The sequence below is a fragment of the Poecilia reticulata genome, linkage group LG3 (genome assembly GCF_000633615.1).
Source record: "Poecilia reticulata strain Guanapo linkage group LG3, Guppy_female_1.0+MT, whole genome shotgun sequence".
NCBI lineage: Eukaryota > Metazoa > Chordata > Actinopteri > Cyprinodontiformes > Poeciliidae > Poecilia > Poecilia reticulata.
The window spans coordinates 2,181,693-2,195,317 of NC_024333.1; the positions used below are offsets into that span (position 1 = coordinate 2,181,693).

A 13,625-nucleotide genomic window follows, 5' to 3' on the forward strand; every position below is an offset into this window, starting at 1 on the left:
TGAAAGTGCAACAACAACTGCACAGGTTCACAGAGCTTCCTTAACACACAGAAATGAATTGAAACTGAGCTGGAAAAGAGCTAGCATGAAGGAGTCTGAGACAGAATGAGACTCAGTGAATACAAATGTTTACTTTGACTCCACGTCATCATTTCTGACCTGTACCTACTTCTCTCCCTTGTCAGCAAAAAAACTATTGTGGAAATATGTTTTACTTATGAAATCCTGTGTGACTAGTGGCACCGCTAACGTTGATGTTTTCTTTATCAAACCTGGTTTGATGTAAAACAGCCATGGGTACAAAACCACAGCCGCCCACTTAAAATGAATATGCCTATAACCCCCTCTCATAACATTTATAACTACCTATTTTATTAGATCAAATACCAAATATTCACTAATATGCAAAAAAGGTGGGAACCGTCTTAGCTCTACCACAGAAGCTAACTTCTACAGTCTTCCTTATTTCCTCTCTTGAGCCAATGAGCAATAAGGAAAATGAATAGTGTTTATGGATTGGCTGCTTTGGAAACTCTAACCAATAGAATTGCTAAGTAGCTTTGTGTCTTGACATTTCAGCTTCCCAAGCTGAACCACAGTTATAATATTCTACATACACTCAAAGGGGGAAAAAAATGGAATTTTCCATGAATAATATTTATTCACGTTCACATAAAAATCCAAGCATGCTTTATTTTCTTATTTTAAAAATAGACTGAATTATTTGTTTATTTGCATCTTTTAATGTGTTTATAACATGGCATAAATAAAGTTTAAATGAAAAATCTGCAGAATGTAGAAATGTTTTTATCCGGTCTATTGATTAATCATCAAAATAATCAATAGAATAATGACTCAAATAATCATTAGTTGCATTCCTACTCCAAACATGTCAAATGTGCTAATACTTAGTTCAGGTAAAAGGAGCCTAACAACACAAACTTATAAAAGACTCTCTTAACAAAGCATGAGGATCAATATTTTTTTATTAGATCTAAATCTAAACAGCAACTTTCCACACAGAGGATATTCCCTTAATCTCTGACGTGGGCTCTGCTGTAGCCCTGTGTTCTATGAACAAGTTCCACATTTCCTTTGATAACATGAACAAGACATGCAGACGAGGATGGATTTGTGTCCATAATTCACATTTGAGAAGAAATAAAACCGTCCGTTGATGACAGATGAAGGAGAGGAGCAGCGAGCGATGCAGCGCTACATCTGTACTCTACTGAACAAATTGAGCCTACAACAAGAAGCTACGAGGGATTCATGTCACATAATTAATTGAAGTTTATGCGCTAATTAAACTCATTAATGAATCCAGTCTAAAGAGGCAACTTGCCTCAGACATGAGTAATATCAATTATTAATGAGGGAGGGCATGGGCTGGAAAAATTCTGCAGTTGCGTTCAAAAACAATCCAGAACGGCACAGGATTTGTCTCGTTTGAGTTGCCATAGCAACACCTGAAAACTATCAAATATTGATTATCTACTTTAGGTCATCTTCCTTCTTTTCTGTCCGCTAATATTCACATGCCAACTGACATGTTAGAATGCTTGTCCAATGCATTAACACTAATAAATGTTAGTGAGTAGACTTTAATTTCTGTGAGCTTCAGTTCTACTCAATTCAAAAATACTTTATTTATCCCAATGGAAGAAAAAATTTTCTCATAACTTATGTTTTCAAAGTATCTTCAAAGAGTCATTTGACTCTTTGACACGTAGGTGTCATGGTTGTCATAACAACGTGACACCTACGTATCTGAGCAGCAGAGACGGTATTCCACTGGATGACATCAGTTGACAGCAAGCACTGCTAATCCGCCTCTTTTGCTTTTGCCGCTCCTCTTTAAATCCATATCTGGTCGTTTGGAGACGTTGGAGACGAGGATCTGATCCTCACCAACGTTATGACTGAGGGAAGAAATGGTTTGAACTTCCTTTTCAACTCCTCTGGGGTTTGGAGTTAGTTAGTTCAGGTTTTATTTAAGCTTTTGGGGATGCAAATCATCTGTCCCCAGTTGTAAAATAATGCTGTTGTCATAGTTACGCACTGTCCAAAGAATTTTTAAAAGTAGAAGAAAAATAGATACAGTTCCAGTTGCACAGCATCCAGAACAAGAGGGAATAATTGTTGTCCAAAAAAAAAAGCAATCCCTCAACCAAAACAATGATGAACAAAAGTCTACAAAACAAAAACAAATCAGAACGAATGTGACGAAATGAGCTTGGAATTTAACAAGGTTGTATTTTAGACAACCAGATGCATCAAGTTTAAAGTGGAATAAACGCCTTCTACAAATTTGGATGCTTTTAAAACAAATGTAATGTAGCTGATGCAGCTTATAGCAGCTCTGCTTCCCTCAGGAACAGGATCTGTTTACATGCAGCGATGCTCCCTTTGGCAAAGCCTGCAGCTAAAAATCCCTACATGAGGATCTGTTATTGATATCACAACCCGCCATTTCCATCAGTGCCACATTTCTACTGTTTTTTATCGTTTCCTTTATATTTATTCATATTAATTGTTTTGATTTCGATAATAATATGCTCAACTTCAAAACTTAGCTTTTTTTTTTTTTAATGAACAAATATTGTTTTTTGCTTCTTCTTCGTCTCTGAAACAAATAAGCATGGGATGGTACATCGACTCCGTTAAACACTCCCGTTTGGCGCAGCACAAAAAGTCAACATGACATGTGAAGGGAAGTGCAGGAAGAACAGAAAGAAATCTGATCTAGAGCCGCTGTGAAGATGACTGCTCTGCTCTGCTGGAATCAATACCCTCTGCATTAGAGCTCAGGCCCACATGAAGGGGAAAAACACACTACAATAACTCACAAAGCAAATAAACAGCAGCGAATATGAACTGTGTTCCTCTTTGGTTTATGGCAGCAGAGACTGTGTTTTCACGCGTCTCCGCTTTCTGCTGCTGTCCTCGGCGGAGCTGTGTGTGAGTGTGTGAGCATGAAGTGGCTGGAATGAGCTCCACGGAGAGGTGAGTGGGGAAGCTGGGGGTCAGGGTGTACAAGATGTATCTGTGCTGTTCAAAGCCCTCTCTGGAGGGCAAACAGAGAAATGGAGAAGTTGATCGGTATTTCTGACAGGGCGTTTGTGAACTTAAAAGAAAGATTATGTGTTTATCTGTTTACAAAGCCTCCAAGGTCCTGCGCTGTCTTTGACCATCTTTTTATTGGTTTAACTCTCTCACTCTCTCCTCTGCTCCACTGTCCACCACTTTCTGGCCAGACTCTTTTTTTAGAAGTAAACTTCTTGAACTCATGCAGTCAACCTGCTTTTAAAATGGTTTTCCAGTCGTTACCTGTTTTTTGCACAATAACCAGTGCATTAGCCCACTATGTTGCCATAAGTGTAAGCCTAGCTTAGATGCTACAGGTGCTCCTATAAGATACAAGAAATAGATATTTGTGTGGTAAATTATACTAGTGCTGCCAAAAACAAAGGCAAATAATTGTATTGAAAACATGAAGTATAGTTATATTCTCAAGGCAGCTAACAGCTAGCATACAGTGCTAACAGAAGCAGAAGGCTCAATGCTACTATCAAACCAATGGCCAGGATGTCATTATCAACACGCAACATTCATGTCTAAAATAAGCTTTGCTGTCATTTCAGTATTTAATGAAGTCTTTCAGAAAATCCCTCTTGATATGGTGCAGGTTGCTAAAGAATTCATCCTTAAATACTCGGTGCAAACTGACTTTCTCCATTGATGTGGGTATATTCCAGATAAAAATCTAATTTAACCAGACACTTTGAAGAGGCTCTGATGCCAGGGGATGATGTAAGGAATCCTGTGAGTTAATACACGCTAGAACCAAATATTTTGACTTGTTTACTTTCAACTTCTGCATAACTTAATTGGGACTACAAAATCACTACGAGGGAAAAAAATTGCGGATTCACAAACCTATTGGATGGAAATCATGAGCTTGTTTAGCAGTTCCACAGGAAATACGGTGGCGTCATAGACAAGAAGAACATTATAGCACAACTATATACCACCTATCAGCTGGTAGGGTCATAATTTCATGTAAAGCTTGTATTTCCAGGTCAGGTGGTGGAAAGACATGGGTGACATTCCCTTATGGAGATGTTGAGCCCTTAGCACCAACTTAGCATTGTTCAAATGCTAATACTGACTAGCGTTTTTTCAGCGTCCTGTAGAGAACTTGGACAGGTCAGAGGGTGTCCCGATCTGATATTCATATCGGAAATCGGTCCGATATCAGGCAAAAAACGAGTATCGGATTAAATCTCCAATATAGGAACTTAGATAGAAGAACTCCACCCAGGATGTGGCGTGGCGCCGTGGTTACAGCTGGTGCCATGCATTCAGAGGCTAGAAACCTCAACAGGCCGTCCTCACTTCAGATCCTTTCCCCACACTTCTCACTGTCCACAGGAAATATAAAGGAGGATCTGGCAGAACAATCAATAAAACGCTGCCTTTATGGTATCAGACTGAGGTTTAGACTGGATCGTATTACTGAACAGGGCTCGCTTTTCAAAGACTAAACTAACATTTAATACTCACATAAAACCAATATTTCTTTCTGTTTTGAACACTGAAAGTTTATTTTCAGTTGTATGTCTCAAGGCCAACATTGTGATCATGAAAGATGGACGGTAAATGATGTATGTGCTGGCTCATGATATGCAATACATAAATGCTTAAAGGCTCTTGTGCTTGAAAATCAAGGTTTTAACTGTGACGCAAATATTCATGGAAGTGCAAACTGGTCAGAGTTCACACCGAGCGTTTGCTCTGCTCACTGCTGAACAACTCGGCTGATAAACCAGATGGGAATAAAATCCTTCAATAAATCACTGTGATTCCTATAATTGTCCTAAAGCCTAGAAAAGTTGTACTGCCTGTCATGGATTAGAGCAAATTTCTTAATTAAAATCTAAGCACTGGTCTGGGACCAGGTAAAACTTTGTTTTAATCTGAATATGGAGAGAAAGTCTGTCATGTGGGGACCTCAATGGGGGATCCATTGTACTTTGAGAGGTTCAATTGGCGCTAAATGAGTGTGTGCGAGTGTGTGTGTGAGTGTAATGAGATTTCCAGTCAGAAAAATCAATATCCAAGCTGGCCTGCAATGAGATCAGTTTCTATGAGTGCATCAACACAAGTCAATAATACGGCATAGATTTTACCCCATGAAACTATAATTCTGTTTACTGCATCCATCCCTCTGTGTTTGATCTAACACTGCTCACCTTCACTGCTCTTAATGTACCGCCGTTTGATGTACGTTTAAAGGCCAGCACCAATATGCAGTTTATATTCACCAGTAAATATCTGTCTCAAAGTCATTTCTCTTCTTGTTCCCACTTTTAAAATCTAGATTTAGAAAAAAATAATTAGCTGCAGGAAGAGGATTTCTGTGGGAGCTCACATCATCCCTCAGACGCTGTAAGGAGTGCCAAAGAAAAGTACCGTATTTTCCGCACTATAAGGCACCTAAAAACCTTCAATTTCCTCAAAAGCCGACAGTGTGCATTATAATCCTTATGGTCCTTATATATGAACCAATATTGAGCCACAACAGGTCTAGCAACTACGGCAAGCAGCCGCCGACTTCATTTTCGCCCGTAGAAGAAGAAGCGCGCGGTGCATGCTGGGATAGTTGTCAGAACGCTGGTTATTACACATTATTATTATTACACAGCCACATTTGTAGAGAACGGAACAAATCGCATCCCGTATCGGTTCAACAGGTGGCAACCCTAACTGTAGCGTCTATTCTATGCACCTTATAATGCGGTGCGCCTTATATATGAAAAAAGTTTTAAAATAGGTCATTCATTGAAGGTGCCTTATAGTGCGGAAAATAAGGGAACTGAATTGGAAGTTCTTATTACTACTTCTTAAAGAAAAAATATTTAGTTCTAAGGGCAGTAAAGCCTTCAGTCAAATCAAATCAATTCCTCAAATAAAGGCCACAATCTGTCCGGTTCCTTTCCGCCTGCAGTTTGTTTTTTGTTCTTATTTATCAGAACCGTCAGTCTTTCTCTTTGTTCTGGGCACAACCTCAGCAGCAGGGTGTTAAAATGCATCTGTCTGGTCGGACATGGGCTTGTAGGATTCCGTACAACCCAGTAGAAAATGGAAACTTGTCGTGGTAATCAGCATTTTTCTTTTTGCAACTGCTGCCCGACAAAGCACCCAGAAAGCATCCACAGTGCTTCTCTATGTAAACAGCTTCATCCCAAATTTTGTTACATGAATCTGTTTCCGCCAAATTCTGCACACAAATCCCCCATTATGTCAGTGTGAAATAAATGAAGAGAGAAAGAAAAAAAGTGAGAAGGAAAGAAAAAAAATGCTTTACTGAGAAAATGCTGAAAACTATCAATCAGTACATGAGTATCAAACTCATAACCAATGCTGAGCCCAATCGATACCAATCTGGAGAAAATGACCCAATTAATACAAACTGAATCACAAAATACTTAGAATATATCAAAGATCAATTCAGCTTCTCCTCCTGCTGTCTCCATATCTCATCCACAACTTTCCTTTAACAAACTTCTGATCTGAGCCGATTCAAATAGTATACTCTCATCAGGTGTTTAAAAACAGCAGTTATCAAATCACTGATAAAGAACAATCTGGACAAATCACTACTGCAGAATTTCAGGCCGATCTTCAACCTCCCCTTCAAAATGATTGAAAAAGTTAAATGGCTTCCTAACGATGACCAACCGCCTTGAAGTCTTTCAATCTGGTTTCAGTGTCACCACAGTAATGAGACTGGGCTAGTCAAAGTCTTCAATAACATCCATATAAACTCGGGGAAAAAAAGAATAACACAAAACCAAGAAGTCAATGGAAAAAAGACCTAAAAGCAAGACAAACACCAGCATAAAACAGGACAAATGGTAACTAATGGAAAAGTAACTAAAAACAACCAATCAGGATTTTAACACACTTAAAGAATTGTACACAAGGAAACATAATGAAATATGAAATAAATACTATTTATGATCAGAAAATCAAGAATCATGACAAACAGGACAGAGATGGACTGTCATCAGATAGGATTTAAGATCCAAGATACTAAACACAAATTTGATGTATTTGTTCAAAAAAGCCTTAAATGATTCCATTTTTTTTCTCATTGTGCAATACATGTATGTAACAATGATAAAGAAAAAGAATCGACCATCACTTCTGAACACTGGCTTTGGTGTCCAGGCTGTTATGAATTATGAAGTCATATTTATTAATAAACCAGTTCAACTTTAGAATCGATAATCTATGATAGATTATACTATCATATAGTATAATAAGAGCATTTTTGTACACGGCAGCACAACCACACAAGCATCGTCTGACACGATGCTTTTTGTCCAGATATTGTGTTGGGTTATTGATCAGGACTGACTTTGTTATTTCAAGGAAACCATCAAAAAAGAAACAAAAAACAACAAATGAAAATAAATAAATTTAAGAAGGAACAACAAAAGCTCTGAACTACACACCCTGGAGCTGAAATAATTCAAGCTTCCAACAGGAATTTATTTTCAGTTCAGCCCAAGCTCCATCATACTTTGAATCAATTATGCATCACTGCTGTGTTGTGCAAGGAAAGACAGAAATAATTAAAAAAAGACTCTTCTCTTCTTTTTCATGTTCGGGGAAACAAGGATGTGGATACCAGGCACTGGCCAGGAATGAAATCATTTCAATATTTCAGCGTGGACAAACAGGGACTTCATGTTCACAGAGAGCCTCAGTCCTGAACGTAGAATCCCTCCTGGTAGAGTCTCAGCAGCAAAACGTGAGAAAACTGTGAAAAACGTTGCTTTTATTTCTGTTCATTTTGTTTCATCCCAAGTAATCCTGTGAACTCTCTTGAAAACAAACAGTGGTGTCCCGATCCGATATTCATATCGGAAATCGGTCCGATATCAGGCAAAAAACGAGTAAAAAAGCACATAAATGCTTAAAGGCTCTTGTGCTTGAAAATCAAGGTTTTAACTGTGACGCAAATATTCATGGTAGTGCAAACTGGTCAGAGTTCACACCGAGCGTTTGCTCTGCTCACTGCTGAACAACTCGGCTGATAAACCAGATGGGAATAAAATCCTTCAATAAATCACTGTGATTCCTATAATTGTCCTAAAGCCTAGAAARGTTGTACTGCCTGTCATGGATTAGAGCAAATTTCTTAATTAAAATCTAAGCACTGGTCTGGGACCAGGTAAAACTTTGTTTTAATCTGAATATGGAGAGAAAGTCTGTCATGTGGGGACCTCTAATAGCAATTGAGAAAATGTTGAATTAGCTACACATCGTCAGCTGTTTGAGTATAATTTTAGAACAATTTTGGCATGTCACATATTTGTTACAGATTCAACCCAAATCTACACATTGGGAGAGCTGGAGGCGATAAGGCAACAGTGGTACGCCTGTTTGCATAGCAAGAAGATATTTTTGTCATGTGACAGACTTGGTTTATGAGGATTAAATGAATTTGAGAAAAACAAATTAGACATAGTTTCAGCACATACACACACAATTTTTGTTCACAGCATTCCTTAATTCAAATCGCTAATATAACTGACAGCCCATAAGATCAAGAACATGCAGATAAGTGACAGGCAGGAATATGTGAAAAATAATAAGATCACGTTTAATGTTATTAGCTAGACAGTGAATAGTTTTTATAATTATTGGGTCTTTTACCTGAAGTTAACTTTTCAGCCAACATGAATGAACACATGTCAAGCTCTTATAAAATGAACAGAAAGGATTCAAATGATGAAATATCCTTTGATCTGAAGAGACAATTTGGACCTATTTGGACTCGGTCCACAAACCCTCACACATGAGTGGCTGTTGATCCAACGCCAAGCAGAATTCCCAAGTGCTCATTTCCACACAGGATTTCACATACAACTCATTCATAAAACTCACCAAGTGGTTCAGGAGTGGTTCAGCCTAATCTACAGCATGACTGAGGGTCAACTTACTTCCTTACTGATGGTCAGATGTATGCATCAGAGAGGAAACACTCTCACAAATCAATTGTGACTAGCTAGAGCTTTAAGTGACTAACGTCACCCCTGATTGGACCAGGCTTTGCTTGACCTTTACCTTAATCCCTTCTTATTTAAAAGCAATAAAGGTATTTAAGGACAAAGTGTTAGTGTGTGACTTAATGTGTCCCTGCAGAGGACTGAACACTCGGAGGGGACCTATTAGTTGGCATCTTTAAGACCTGGATCATGTTTATGAAGTAGAGCTCAGTCTCTGACAGACTGAGCTTTACTGTGCAGAGCATATCAAGTAACCCAGAGGTTTCTGCACCAAAGTATACAAGAAACATATTCAGACCAGTTCCTGTGTCACAGAACCAACCCAAATTCTTCAAAAAACGTATTCAACTTGGCATTATAGAGGTCAATATTCAACTTCTTAGAAAAAGTTAAACGTTGTGGAAGCACTGATACAATACCGTTTTAGTAGGGTGCATTCATTCAAGCTTCGTACTGCTTTGCTCAAATGGAATTAAATTTTAAAGTAAACTGAAACACAGCCAATGAAATGTGCTGTAAATATGTCTGGGTTTCTTATGCAACAAGCAGCTGTGAGCCTTACCCTGGGTCGCTGCAATGCCCATACACACCTCATAATGTCGAGCTATGCTGCTGCGCTGCAGTACTTTCAGTAACACTTACAAGTTGTTCAACATTGAACTGTTTCTCATGGACTAGAGGAACTAAAACTACATCTGGTAACTTATGGTGTCAAAAGGAAACAAGAAGCAACAAAGAGTCCACACAGACCAGAGAGGAGACGAAGCAATGTAAGAACCTAAACGAGCCAACCATCACAGACTGGCCAAGTTTGTATAAAATGTACATAAAATAAAAGTGTTCACCTCTTTAAAGGGACAGTATTATGTAAAATCTAATTTACATAATGTTATAATGTCATTCCCTCACAAAACACATACATGGAGTGTTGCCTTAATTCTTTCATGTATGTTTGAGAAATTCTTTGATCTCCATGGCAACCATTCAGCTGTGCAAAACGCCTGAGAGACCGAGAAGCACCTTCGATAACAAAGCTCCTCCTCTGAGCCGTAGTTTCCAAACTTCAGAGGTCTGACACCCAGCTCCTTCAGACTGGCCAGCAGCAATTAGCAAACAGCTGATGCAATTGCATATCTGTTGATCTCCTTATATAACCTACTTTTCAGTGTAACACTGATGAAAATGTTGCTAAAGGGTTTATATTGCAGCAATGTTGTGATGACTTCCTGAAGGCAAAGTTTCAGAAAAAGGTTTTAAAGAGACAGAGGCCCAATTTTCATTTAAGTTATACTTGGTATGTACAGGATTTTTATAACAACTCGGTAACATGATAGTGAAAAATTATTCATTTTGTTCCAAAGAAAAACAAAAGTGTGGCGTGAACTTATATTCATCCCCCTTTTCTCAGATACCACCGAATAAAACCCAGTGCCATTTCAGAAGTCGTCTACAGTTAAGAAAACAACATCCAAAGCTTTAAACATCACAAACCTATCAAGAGATGACTGGTGGGAGAATCTGTCAACAAGACAACTACACACAAACCTAACCTTTAAGCCAAAAACAATAAGAAGCCAAAGGAAGTCCTGCTTAAAGCCAAGCAGGTGCATGAAGGACATGTGGAAGACGCTGGTGAAGCTTTCCATCCAATGATTTTTTTAAAACTTTTTTATTTTCAATAACTTTCTTATATATATCTCATATACACATGTCTGCCTTTGTCACATTTCACATTTTAACATCTTATTTACACAAACCATTTTAGACATTTAACCTACAATAAGGCTGACAGGCTGTCATCTGCGGATTATCAATGGAGGAAAAACAGAAGTACATTTGCCTCAGATAAACAGTGGCCCCATTAAGACAAGCCAATACTCATTGACAACATCCATGAATATATAAATCCACAATAATTACAGTGAAAAGGACAACAGTAGGCATAATGAAAATAAAGACTAAAGTAATAAAAGAACATAATAACATAAAATAAACTCAAAAGGTAAGTAAATAGAAGTATCAAGGTTACAATATGAATCTAGTTATAGGTTCCCATCTTAAGTTGGAGTCTTGATGTTGTTTTTTAAATAATGCAGATGTTTTTCATTCTATCTCTTTATTGTGTAATACTGGGAGGTTGTGGTATTAACTAAGCACGTGTTATTCTTTTAAGGGAAAATCTAATGCAGACATAACCTGGGAAGTTTGCAGGTGTAACTTTAACAAAAGGTGACTCTATAAAGTATTAACTCGAGGACTCTGAATGCAAATGCAAATCAGACCAAAACGTTGAAAACCATATATCATTTTTCTTTGGAATTGTCTTATTTAAGAGCTACTGCCCTTCCTCTGCTGGGCTGATTCAAACACATGAAGTTGGCAAAAGACATTTTTGATGGTGTTCTTTAAAAAAAAAAAAAAAGAAAAAGAAAAAAAAAAGTCTCTTGCTGCTACTTAAATTTCAGAGAGAGGAATGCTTGACCAATCGAGCGCGGAATGCTCCACCGATTGAAATTACTACAGGAGCCCCTGGAGCATTGATCTCAATTTCTGCAGGTTTGAGTAAACAGCACCTTATACGCCTACAAATCAAGTAATTAACACTTAAAACAGAACTGAGCTTCAACAGGATCAAGGTTGGATGTCGCATTTAATACGAGCCTGAAGCTAAATTGCAAGGGAGAACTGTGGAATAAAGGTGAAAAGAGGAGAGAGAGAGAGAGAGAGAGAGAGAGAGAGAGAGAGAGAGAAAGAGAGAGTGGGAGAGGGAGAGGGAGAGAGAGAAATGATCATTTGAACTGTGTCTGACTAGTTCCAGGGTGTGAAGGAGTTGCCCTCTGAAATACCAATGAGACGCGCAGACATTGCCAGAAGCTGTGCTCACTTTCACCATCCTCCTCAGAACTACGCAGCTCCCGGTTTCCTTTTTTCTATTGAAAAAAAAAGAAAAAGAAAAAGAATGTTGTGTACCACCTCTGCTGCATAATCTCATCAGTTCTCTTTTGTTTTCCTTTGGTGATTTTCATTGTCCTGTTGTATTTTTGTAGCGCTCTGATCTCTTCCACTGTTCTCTGTCTCCGTCTTGACTCGGCTCTTCTGTTGCAGCGTCCTCAATTAAACAGAGGGAGCCTGTCAGCGGCAATTCTCTCTGTGTGACTGTGCCCAAGGCAAGTTTCTCCTTTAGGAATAGATTTTACGGAGCTAAAGGTACAGGAAGATGAATATTTAACAGACAAATACAGGCAGTCAGGCAAAGAAAAAATTTTTGGATTTTGATACAGGCAAACTAGACACTAGTGTGTTCCAAGTTCATCCGTCTTCAGGGGAGGAAGTGAGGCTGATGCAGAAGTTTAGCAGCTACAAAATTTCTGCTGCTGCTTTCTGACCTTCTTGCTATGAAAGCGTAAATATCAAGAAAACAGCTTTATCTTCAGTCTATTTCTAGATTCTAGTCATGGAACACTGGCCTTATCAAATGCAGGTCTATGAAACTTCAGAATATGATTCTTAAAGGTTTCCATAGGATTTTGTATGAACAGCTGATGCACAACAATCCAATCATTAAGTGCAAACAGCCACCAACACACCAGGAGTAGGACTCCTGAAATACACAGCAGAACTCCAGGAATTCATGCAGATTTCAGATGCTGTATGTGGAACTGAGGAATTTCTTACAAGAAGAAATACAATAGAACCTGTGGAGTGTTTAATTTTAATGCATGAATCAAATCTGTGAGAGAGTCAAAGACTTTGACGGTCCTATGATCGACCATTTTATTAAAGTCCACTATACTGGCACAAAAAACAACATGGCTTCTGAATGAAATTTAAGATTTATAAAACTATAAATACAACGGGTGGTTTGGGGATCCTGCAATATTACAATTAAGCATAGCAAAAAGTGACATTTCTGGGGCCAGTTTATGGCTCTCAGCAGTGGCTTTGTCCTCACAATGTATGTGGCTCTCTACAGCCATAACTCCTGTAGAGACATGCTTAAACGTTTTCAGGTTTTTCTGCATAGAATACACCCAGTCTCGTGTGGGTTGGCAACTGAAGTGAGCCAGTGGCAAAAACCAACATCATCCACTCAACTGGAGATGAATTTCCACTTAAAGACACATGGGAGCTGCTTCATTCATTTTCTATGGAGCTTGCACAATGAGGTGGCCATCGCTAGCCCTGCTCCAGTCAATCACCAATGACATTCAACATGTGAAATTTTGTGCTTGTACATGTAGATGTGGACATGTGGGCTTGAGTCACAACACAGGGAAGCTGTACAATGTTCAACTTTTCTTGCTGTTGTCAGTATTGCCGCTCCATGTTGGGTTTCAGCCAGAATGGAGCGGTCAATGTCAACTTGCTCTTGCAACACATCTACAATAATTTAAAAAGTACAGAAAACCAACATATCCTACAAATGTCCAAAAGTATTCTTTCAAATGTATATAAAGAAAGATTTATATAAAGATATAAAGTATGGCAACAGAAATAAGATCAACATGTTATTAAAATCATTTCAAAACGAGGTGATAGTGA

At 38.4% G+C, this 13,625-nt stretch overlaps 1 protein-coding gene and 1 long non-coding RNA gene across 2 annotated transcripts in view; one reads left to right on the forward strand and one right to left on the reverse strand.

Annotated features, from left to right (window-relative positions):
• LOC103462246 (neural-cadherin) overlaps positions 1 to 13,625 on the reverse strand; it is a 357,031-nt gene that overhangs the window by 16,102 nt on the left and 327,304 nt on the right. The gene's annotated exons all lie outside the window — the stretch shown is intronic.
• On the forward strand, positions 10,135 to 10,792 carry LOC108166189 (uncharacterized). Its single transcript, XR_001776465.1, has 2 exons — positions 10,135 to 10,377; positions 10,492 to 10,792. It is a non-coding gene; the product is annotated as an uncharacterized LOC108166189 (long non-coding RNA).